The sequence below is a fragment of the Puma concolor genome, chromosome A1 (assembly GCF_028749965.1).
Source record: "Puma concolor isolate L17-30 chromosome A1, mPumCon1.1.hap2, whole genome shotgun sequence".
NCBI classification, from domain to species: Eukaryota; Metazoa; Chordata; class Mammalia; order Carnivora; family Felidae; genus Puma; species Puma concolor.
In genome coordinates, this window is record NC_141667.1 from 142,445,850 (window position 1) to 142,457,082 (window position 11,233).

Below are 11,233 nucleotides of genomic sequence, written 5' to 3' on the forward strand. Positions count from 1 at the left end.
AACCCATTATCCTCAGCTATAAAGAAAGATTTGTTCAAAGTTGCAAAACAAGTGAAAATATATCTAGATGGATAGATGATAGATAGATGATAAATAGATAGATAGATAGAAAGAAGAAAGAAAGAAAGAAAGAAAGAAAGAAAGAAAGAAAGAAAGAAGAAGAAAGAAAGAAGGAAAGAAAGAAAGAAAGAAAGAAAAAGAAAGAAAGAAAGGAAGGAAGGGAAACAGAGTCATAAAGGCTTGTATTTTATGAGCAAGGCTTAGAAATAGGAATTTTCTTTGAAAGAATATTTTGAGAAAATATTTTCTAAATTACTCATAAGTTTGGCCCATGTTGCAATAAAATTTGTGTGTGAAATATTCAAAACGCTACTGCTTTTCTCTGGATGACATGTTTTATGTACATCTGTTTAATAGAACATGGAAACTATTTTATGTTTTAATCACTTCCTTTTCAGAAACAGAAACTTTGCTAAAACTCTCCTAGTAAGTTCTCAAGGGTGCACGTGGATTATACTGCAGCTAAACAAAACTGCTGTTGAATCACCAACGTGACATTTATTTTATTTGGGATATGGGCTCTCTGGGAATTCCCCTTTATCCTGCTTCCTGTTACAATACCATTTTTATGCATGGCAATCACTGGTTATTACAATTAATCATATCATCTTCACCATAATTAACATTACATTTATTAATATACACATGGGAGCTATGCACGTTATTCTCTAAGCAAAGAAAAGTGTGCTCTCCTTCAGGGTTTTCCATTTTGAGCCAACCAGTTCCAATAACCGACTCAATGGAATGGAGAGCATTTTATAGCCTTAATTATCATTCCCATAATCACCATCATCATCATGAGTGCCTACAATGTGCTAAGTTTATAGGAGGTGCTTTAATTATATTATCTGTAACTGTCAAGTAGCATGGTTGTGGGGGGGGGGCTCCTCTCTATTTTCTTCTCTTACAGGTTTGTGGGGGTTTCATTAACTGATGGGTTAATTTAGAAGTTGAGCCTCATTGGGTCTTCAGCTTAAGACCTCCCTGGGGCTTTCTGAGAAAGGGTTCATTGATGCTATTCTGCCATTGCCTGACAGAGCTTAGAAGAGATGACATGGAATAGACATTCTCCCTGGGACTTGTGAATCATCACTGGACCAACGTAATTAACCAATTTATGATTAACTATACTGTTCATAAAGTATATTGGGACTTTTTTTAAGTAAGGCAAGGTAATCTCAGATGGGTATAAAATGAAAGTTAACTAAGAGAAAAAATCCAATTACCTTAGTTATTCTTCTATAGAGGGCCAAAGGTGTGGACACACTTTAATCTCCTCAGATGGGAGTTTGATTCCTGACCTGCCTCTAAGGTTGGCCTCCTCACTCTTGCCCCACTCATATCTGTATCTATCTGCTTTCTGAGAATTCCAGCAGCTCACATAAGAAAACTCCAAACCTTCCACTGAAAATGTGAGTAGTGCTCACACTTGTTTATTTTCTGCCCCTATTCACAGGCTTAGAGGGGGTAACTATCTTTCCCATTGAGGAAAGATGAGCAAAAGACATAATGTCCCAACTCAGACTCCCTACCACAGTCATGGAGAGGTTAGCATACTCACAAAGACCAACAAATTTCTCAGAGACAATGGGAGGCTAATCCCACATAGAGGAAACAATATCTTACCATGGTTTGACCTTTCACTTGAGCAGTGAGAACCTTTCCACTCTGTCCCCTTCTCCCCTCCATTCCCGCACTGATGTAGTGACAATCACTTGAGTCTTACCTGCCTTAAAGTCAAAGAGCCTCACAAATAACCAAGACACCCTGGATATTAATTTCTCTCTTTATTCTTTGTTGCCCAGAGGAACTGTACTAAAGTGAAGCAATCACACTGATTGCCTAAAGTCATACAGCCATTAAGTACCAGTGATAGGATTCAAACTCTCAGGCTCTTTGGACTACACTGCAGAATCCCCACTACATATATGACCGAAGTAACTAGAGGCATCAATAACATCTAAAACCATTTCAGAAAAAGAGTTTCCATAGCCTCTATCAGTAATTTGCCAAGTGCTTCTAAATAATATCTGACCTTGTCACAGAGATATTAGATGAGAGACAGGAAAACTAGATACCACTATCCTGAGGCACAATCCTCAAAGCAAAAAATGGTAATTGGAGTATCCATTTTGGAAGGTTTCTGATGGTAGCCTTTATGCTATGAGGGATTTCTTTACAGGCATGAAACCAGCAAATCCTTCAATAGGGGTGAATAATATTCAATTCATGACTTTCATTTTTACATCTGATTGAAGGCTACTACAAGAAATCCTTTAAGTAAATGATTAAAAGGTCAGAAATATTAATATTCATAAATAAATATTAATAGATTAATAGATTTGATTGTTCTTTCCAGGTCAGTATTCTAAGAAGACCTACTATCTTTAGCATTTAGATAAGATGCAGAAATCCTACTGGGCATACCCACACATGCATTTAGTTGGAATTGTTACAATTTGGGGGAAGACTGTTTTCTTCTAGTCAATCATCAATATTATCTTGAGTTAATCATGTCCTACCATTGATACCATTTTCACTTTTTACAGAGCCTCATTATTATAAAATTATTTTATTCCTCTATTAATTTCCTACAGATGCATCAGGAATAATTCTCTAACAAGTAGAATTTAAGATCATGTCCACTTATGTTCCGGAAGTATTTATACTTAGTTCTGTCACTAAGGCAAAGATATGCATAGTCCTCCCACCCCTCAAAATTTTATTATGTGGTTATATTTTATTATGAAAGTGCTGCCTTGGAGCCTGCTTTGGATTCTGTGTCTCTCTGTTTCTACCCATCCGCCACTCATGCTCTGTCTCTCTTTCTCTCTCTCAAAAATAAATAAACATTAAAAACATTTTTTTTTTAAGTCTAAAGTCATGGCATCAGTAGTGTTATGTCCTTCTGTGGGCTCTAAGGGAAGAAATGTCTCATGCCCTGGTCCTAGTTGCTGGTGGCTGATGGAAGCACTTAGTATTGCTTGACTTTTAGATACACACTCCCATCTCCACATCCATCATTATATGCCTCCATTCCCTTTGTCTCTCCTCTTTTTTTTTTTCCCGTAAGCTCCCACCAGAATTGTCTTTTTTTTAAGCTTATTTATTTATTTGGAGAGAGGGAGACAGAACACGAGAGCCAGGGAGGGGCAGAGAGAGAGGGAGACAGAGAATCCCAAGCAGGCTCCACACAGTCAGCATGGAGCCCAATGCAGGGCCTGAACTCATGAACTGTAAGATCATGACCTGAGCAGAAACCAAGAGCTGGACGCTTAACCGACTGAGCCGCCCCGGCACCCCGTGAGAACTGTATTTGATATCTTTACTCCTACCAGATGCCATTTCAAGGTGTACTGCACATCTTTAGAACTTCTATTCCCCTAATGCCTCAACATCCCTACAAGCAGTCTGTGAATAGTGTGCCCAGGTAACGAGATCCATCAGCGTGATTGGGCTGGTCCCTCCTACAAGTTCCCCTTCCTGTCCTCCCATGTGACCCAAGGACATTCAAATACACCAATGAAATTAGCTCCTGCCTTTTGCGTGTGTGCTCTTCCTGGATCCCCAGTAAAAGCACTTGTCCCTGTCCCCAATCTCTTGGTCCCCTTTCCATATGGCCCTCTGGGGGCGTGACATGCCTGGCCTCTTCCAGGATCTAGGAGTACAATAAATCCTTTAATTTCATCTGCCTTTTCAAGTGTAGTTTCTGAGGTTCCCACAATTAGGACTTACTTTGTCATTTACAACACACAGGATAATCTAGACTCTTCCTGTCATGTGAATCAGAAATCTTCCAGCCTCTACACATTACCCGAATTCAAAGCCCCTTCCACATTTTTAGGAATTTGTAACAGTCGCACCCTACTTCCTGGTACCAAAATCTATAACCATCAGGGCTGTCCAGAGAAATAGAACAGAATACATTAAAACAGAAATTGGTGGGAGTGGTGGGGGAAGAGGGATGGCATGAGGGGGAAAGAAGAGAGAAAGGGAGATTAATTTATCATAAGGAATTGGTTCAAGTGATGATGGGGGCTGGAAAATCCAAAATCTGTAAGCCAGGCCAGTGAGCAGGAAACTTAGGAAAGAGTTGAAATTGTAGTCTTGAACTCAAAATCTTCAGACCAGGCTAACAGATGTAAACTTACACTGAATTTCGGTGTTAGAGTTTTGAGGTGGAATTCCTTTCTCTTGGAAAACCTGTTTTTGCTCTTAAGAACTTCAATTGACTGGTTGAGGACTTTCATGTTACCAAGAGTCATCTCTTCTACTTCAAGTCAACTGATTGTAAATGCTAATCACATCTACAAAATACCTATATGGCAACATGAAGACTAGTATCCGAGCAAACAAGTAGGCACCATAGCCCAACAAAGCTGGTATAGAGCATTAATCACCACAGGGTAAAATGAAGGCTATGAAGATTTTGTGGAAAGGACTAAAAATCTTGACAGCCATTTTGGTTAAGTCTAGAATATGAATGCAAATTTACATAGTGACTAGTTTACACACCCTCAGTGCATATGTGGTTAATTTAGGTTTCTCTTTGGGAGCTAGAGCAGAAGAGACACAGAAGACAAATAGCATTGCACAAATCACATAAGAGAGATTAATCAACTGCCTGAGGTAATCCTGAAAGAAATGATAATTATGTACATGGACATATGTCAATTGCCTTAGCCTAGGGCCACATTAACTAATAATATAAATAGAGTCTAAATCTGTCTAAAGAGAAAGGTACAGGAGAAAAAAATTCCCATTTTCCCAATGCCTAGTTTTAAGGAGTGACCCAGGGTGGGGGCAATACACCATTTGGACACACACTGTTGCCTCACAATGGAGACATGGAGGGAGACTGAAAAGAAAGTGTGGAGAGAAAGAAACCAGAGCCAAGAAGACCAACTAAGCAGTCAATAATATGGGATGGGATAGGAAGACCAGGGTCCCTATCTTCTACCTTCCATTTCAGACCTCATCCCTACTAGCTCTGGGACCTTGGAGAAGTCTCTTAAACTTTCCTGGTAGGAAACAGAAAGGTGTGAGCCAAGGAAGCCAGATCTTAGCGATGTGGTTTCAAGTGGAAGGTAGAAGGTAGGAAGTCTGGTGAAAGGTAAAGCCTAAGGCATAAATTTGGCATTGTTTCCAGAGACTTCTAGAATGACTAGGTGAGAGTCTTTAAAAAATATAGATGTATACACAGGCAATATACAAATATAATAGAGTAATAAATTTGCAACAATCGTAACAGTTACTTTGGAGTGTTCTTCACACCAAACTCAAGAATGATTATTACTATCATCTTTATTATCTATCCATAAGAGGAAATTGAGGCATGGGAAGGTTAAGAGACTTCTCCAAGGTCATGAAGTTAGTAGGTGGTAGAGCTAAGATTTGAACCTAGGCAGTTTGGCTCCAGAGCCTATGCTCATAACCATTAAACCATTTACTAAGCGGATAGCTATAAGGTGTTACTTTCTTCTCTCTTCCTTTTGGCTTCTCAAGAAGCTGCCACTTGACTTTCTACTCCCTATATCTGCTTGAACAATGATCGGTGACAGAGGGAAGCTGATTAATTCCGAATTCACAACTTAAGGTATTTACAGACAATGGAAAATAAGAACTAACACAAAAGACAAATTCACCTTATAAGATTAGGCAACAATGAAGCCCTTAGGGGGGAAAACTACAATAAAAAGAACATAAGGCAAAAACCATGCTTTGGACATCTGAACATGTATAGCTCAGCAGGTCGAAAGTGACTGCAGTCTAGGTAATAAGTAAATTGCATACTCACATTATGAACCGCTGAAGTAATTCAGTAATGTTTGGTGGGGGAAAAAACAGTAAGAATGAATTAAAAAAACAAAAAAACCAAAAAGGTTGGCGTCTAAACACCAAGAAAAGGTAGCACTCAAGCTGATAAAGTCAGTTTTCTAGGTACAGAAGAAGCAATATAAGAAATGGATAAAAAGCATCTGGAATTAATAGAAAAGAGCTGAAATATGTTGAATCAAAGTAAACTGTGCCAAATAAATACAGTATGTTTTGGGGAGAAAGGATGAACTTGAAGGAACAGGTGCTCTCTCAGAGTTGACTTGCTTTTTTTTTTTTAAGTTTGCTTATTTATTCTGAGAGAGAGAGAGAGCAAGCACGAGCTGGGGAGGGGCAGACAGAGAGGGAGAGAGAGAATCTCAAGCAAGCTCTGCAACTCATCTCATTTTTTTTTTACTTTCAAAAAGTATATATTTATTGATCATCCGCTCGCTGCCAGACACTGTGGGAGATGCTATGATGGTTCAGAGAATAATCACTACCCTTCTAGCACTCACATTATAGAGGCAACAATAAAAAATTATAAATAAAAACTGTGATGGTGGCGAGACTATAATAAATAAGAAAAACAAGCCGAGAGAACCCATGGAAAGTAGAGTGGAAAGGACCTGTGGGAATCTGACTGGAGTTCCAGAAAGGCAGAAAGAAAATGAGAGAAGAAAACAAAACAGATAATGGCTAGGACACTTCTAGAATTGATAAAAGACACCCATCTTTATGTACAGAAGACTCAATGCTTGCCAACAAATAGCATGTAAGTCAGGAGGAGGCTTGGTAATCAAATATAAGTGTTCTAAGGTTCTTGTATTATTCATTACCAATGAGGAACTACAGCATGTGATAGGGCAACTTTTCTTCTTTTTATTTTTTATTTTAAAAAAAATAAAAAAATAAAAAAATAAAAAATAGGGCAACTTTTCTAAGACAATCACTAACAAGTTCACATGTTAATATAGTAGCTACACAGAGGAGATTTTATATCACAAGACAATGAATCGGTGGTGTATTACAGCTGGTTCCTGCGTGTTCAAGGGAGCCCATTGTTAAGTTCTCAGGAATTTTGGCAACCAGTTATTGAACCAACAGCAGCTTGGAATCAGCCGTGGTAGGAGTACCGACACCAGCGGTAATCAGCAAAACTACCACCAAGCGCGAGTCGTTAAACAGTGACCATCACACCACAGATTTGAAGCCTGTAATCTTATCTTTATGTCATGCTGTTTCATTTTGTCTTTGCAACTTAAGCTCACTGAATGCAAAGCCAAATTCCTTAAACACTCTTGTGGACCCTGTAGAACCTGGCACACGTTCCCCAAATACTGGATTGTTTGTTACCAGAAGCAAGACCGGGAGTGGTCCTTAGTTACTAGGAAGAAAGAGACGTCCGCGTTAGCCTAATTAGGTTATTTTCAGAAAACTACACCTCTAGAACTTCAAGAAATAAATGAACTACTAAAATTTCAAAGTGTAGTTAATATACATGTCCCTTACTTATGAGAAGAACTTGGTCAGATAATTTTTTTGGTGCTCCAATGTGAAAATATTGGAAAAAATTTCAAAGTAAATGCATAAAAGAATGAGAGTCTACTGACTTTTTGAATGGGAAGTAAATGCCTTCCTAGACTGGGGGGAAATGTCTTGGAAAAGGGAGGGCCTGTATTCCCAAGCAGGAGTTCCCTCTTAAGCCAGACAGATGGAATTATTGATCTGTTTAGAGAAGTAAAAGAAAGCATAGGGGCACCTGAGTGGCTCAGTAAGTTGAGCGACAGACTCTTGATTTCGGCTTAGGTCATGATCCCAAGGTTTATGAGTTCAAGGCCTGCATCAGGTTCCATGCTGAGTGTGGAGCCTACTTAAGATTCTCTCTCCCTTACTCTCTACCTCTCTCCCACACATCTCTCTTTCTTTCAAATTAAAAAAAAATAAATAAATAAAAGGAAAAAATAAAACACAGTGCATGACAAAATACAAAGTGTACTCAAATATAATCAATAAATCAATCTATATGTGGTGTAATGCCAATTTTATTTTGAATTATAGCCAGGATGACAATACTTGAGAGAACAGTGTAATGAGATCATTTTTGAACTCTCATACAGTTTTTTTAAATAGTACATGTTGAAGGCAATCTGATGTATAATTGAGGCAAAAACTTTTTTTTTTTTATCAGAGTACAGAGAAACACTTATAGTTCAGTTCGATGGGGATTAGATAAAAAGTGGAAAGGATAGTTAGGATTCTGGAGAAATTTTAATCCAATTCAAAAAGAAAGTTTAAAATGGAAAGGCAGGAAAAATTTCCTTAGTCTGTCTCTTTAAACTCACAATGAGAAAATCTAGCTCAGGATGTAAAACTTAACTCCAAGAATCTGAAAAAAATCGTGATGAACAATCTTGCCTGGTGAGGTTTAATTAGGAAAAGTTTGGCATGACTCCAATTGCCCCCTCCATTCTACTTCTATAATTCATCAATACACATAAGCTTCAGTTAGGACCACAGTCATTGTAAGCTGATACCAAGATACCTTTTCATCCCATTTTCCATCTCCACACACACACACACTTGAGACTTTAGAAACAGTACTTGGAACTTAGACCAAGTTGAACAATCGATAATAAAATTTAAGGGCTTAAATAAAACATGTCTACCCTTTGCAGAAAAGGATCCTTTCATTTTTTTTTTTTTATGAAATAACAGAGGTAATGCTAAATTTAAAGGTGAAAGAGCCATTCTACCTAAATACTTGTTTTTATATGCTTTGAAGACGCCTGTGTAATGTTTATAGGAGCTAAAACTTCTTTTTCATGTTAACATAAAAGAAATTTTTCTTTCAATCCTAAAAAAAAATCTATCTCTTGCTTTTGAATTAAGAAAGCATGAAAAAGAGATTCATTTTGTGCTCATAAAAAGTTGTTTCAACCTTTACTCAGGCATCTCCCAACCAATATTTTTAGAATTCCAAGCAAGCACATATAATGAAAAAATGGTATCACTTCCCAACCAGAAATAATTTATTTTTGAAATAACATTTTCCTTGTGAAGGTCAGATACTTACTGTGGATTTCAGTGTTCTTTTCCTTAGTGCCTTGAGCCCACCCCAAAGTGTGAGTCTCTGAAAACTATATTAAAATAATGTGGTCATATGTATTTCCACATGCAGGCAAAATGGATATCACAGAGACCTCAATTACAGATGCAGACAGTATATCAATACGATGTAAGTCACGACAGCCCCCAGAAAGGACTTGAGATTTTAGCCCATCAGCACCTCTGTCCCACCGCAAAGACACCAATCTTCTGGGAGAACCACTGGCTTGCTGTGCAAGTGAAGTCTCTAGGTAAGTTCTCTGGTTGACCCATCACACTCCTCCACCTAAAATTCAGCCAGCTTCCTACTCTGAAAACCTTCCTGTAAACTCCTACAGCTTTACTTTAAGAGAATTTCAAATTGCCAGCTGTTTTTTTGATTATGAGGAAAGCCAGCACATTCTGTGAAATTAGAGATTTTCAAACCATCCAAAGAGCTGGTGTAGGATCAAAGAGTCATGAAGACAGGGTACACTGATTTGCAATGGATTAAGAAAAGTGAGGTTAGGTGTTAAGTGTGTGTGGGTGGATCAGTTAACAGTAGTCATATTTACTTTTTAATTAAATAATGGCAAGAGATCATGTTTTTGAATGTTCCTCCTTGAAAAATAAAATTTGGCAACTTAAGGTGGAATGAATTCAGGAATTACTTTCTTAAAGAATTCAGTTTACACTTTGGACACTCGTTTCTCTCCAACAAGAGTTGGGAAAAAAAATTTTTTTAAGTGTTTTATTTTATGTCAGTGACTGTTTTCTAGTAATATGCTTTTAGCTATTTACTATGAATAAATACCACACTGCTCCTGGCACAAGGGGGAACCACTGTAGAAAAAGCTGACGTTCTCAAGGTCTGGGTTCACTTCAGCTGTTAGTTATGACCAGGTAGGAAAGTGTGTCATGAGTACTTTCTCCCAGAATTTTCCCTTTCTTTTCCTCCTGCTTACACAGACTCAAAGTTCCAAAGATCTGCTCCTCCTTTATCAAGAAGGACACCCACTTCTCTATGTACACATTTCTGACCTCAACATATCCTGAGTGTAATGAGCTTAGGTGATGCAGAAGGAGAATGGTACACATGTGAGCACCAATAATGAAGAACTTGGGACAGATTATCTTTTATGGATATGAAAGGGAGTTGTAAAATGTGGAAACCAAGACTTTACAGAAGAAGTGGGCTTAACCAGAAGGGAATAATCCAAAGTATTCTTCAAATAACCCTCATGTTAAGCCTAAGAGAAAGTTAACGAATGCCCTGCCAAGCAGAAGTGCTCAAGTGCCCAACTATTCCATAGGAAACTTCTGTGTCATTGCCGTGGAAAAGGTGGGATCATTAACACCCTCACTGCTTTCTAATTCTCTTCCCTCCCTGTTCAGGCAGGCATGAGGGCAAGATCCAAATCAAAAAGTTCAGTGAGAAAAAAATTCCATCTAGGGGAAAAATGGTCAGTTCTCCTTATTTTGGTACCCTGACCTTTGGAAGTGATTCTCCTGAAGCCCACTCCCTTGGATTCAAGTAGAAGAGGGAATAAATACCTTTCTCCAAGAATGCTGTACTTCCTAAAAGACCAAGAATACCCAATTTTCCCTCAACACTCTTCTTATATGGACTCTGAGAGTCATTTCTGTGCTGGTGCCTTCTAGAAAGCCCTGCATGGATATAAATGTCTGCTTTTAGGGCATCTGTCTTCAGCTTTGGATATTGGCCATTTTTTTTCTAGAGAAGAGAAAAAAAATGTCTACTGTTTTGTTTTATTGCATGGAAACTCAGCAAATAATATATAATAAGTTATGAATTAAAGGTTCAGTGGGGGTCATACAGCCTTGGGTACAGGCTAAAAAATTGTAGGAGTGGTTCAAAAAAGCCACAGGTACCTCATTACATGAACTATATACTCTTATTTTAAAAGGCATGGGATATTATGCTGATAAAGGGTTGTCATGTCTTCTTTGCTTTATTTTCTCTCTTATAGCCCCAAGATGCTAAGAAACAAAGTGTTTCATGTTCAGACTAGAATACAACTGTATCCAAGCTAATTCAAATTAAGGACTTTATTTCATGTATTTTGCTGTCCATTCCTCCTATCATTTATCTCCAAATACTAGAGTGACGTAAGATATTTCTATTTCTCCTCTTTGCCTAGGTGATATCCTGATCCTTGAATAAGCTGATGAGCCCCAAACTTATAAATTTATTTAGAACCTAAAGTTTATCAGACTTAGGAATTCTGATCACTCTACTAATCCCTAAGGA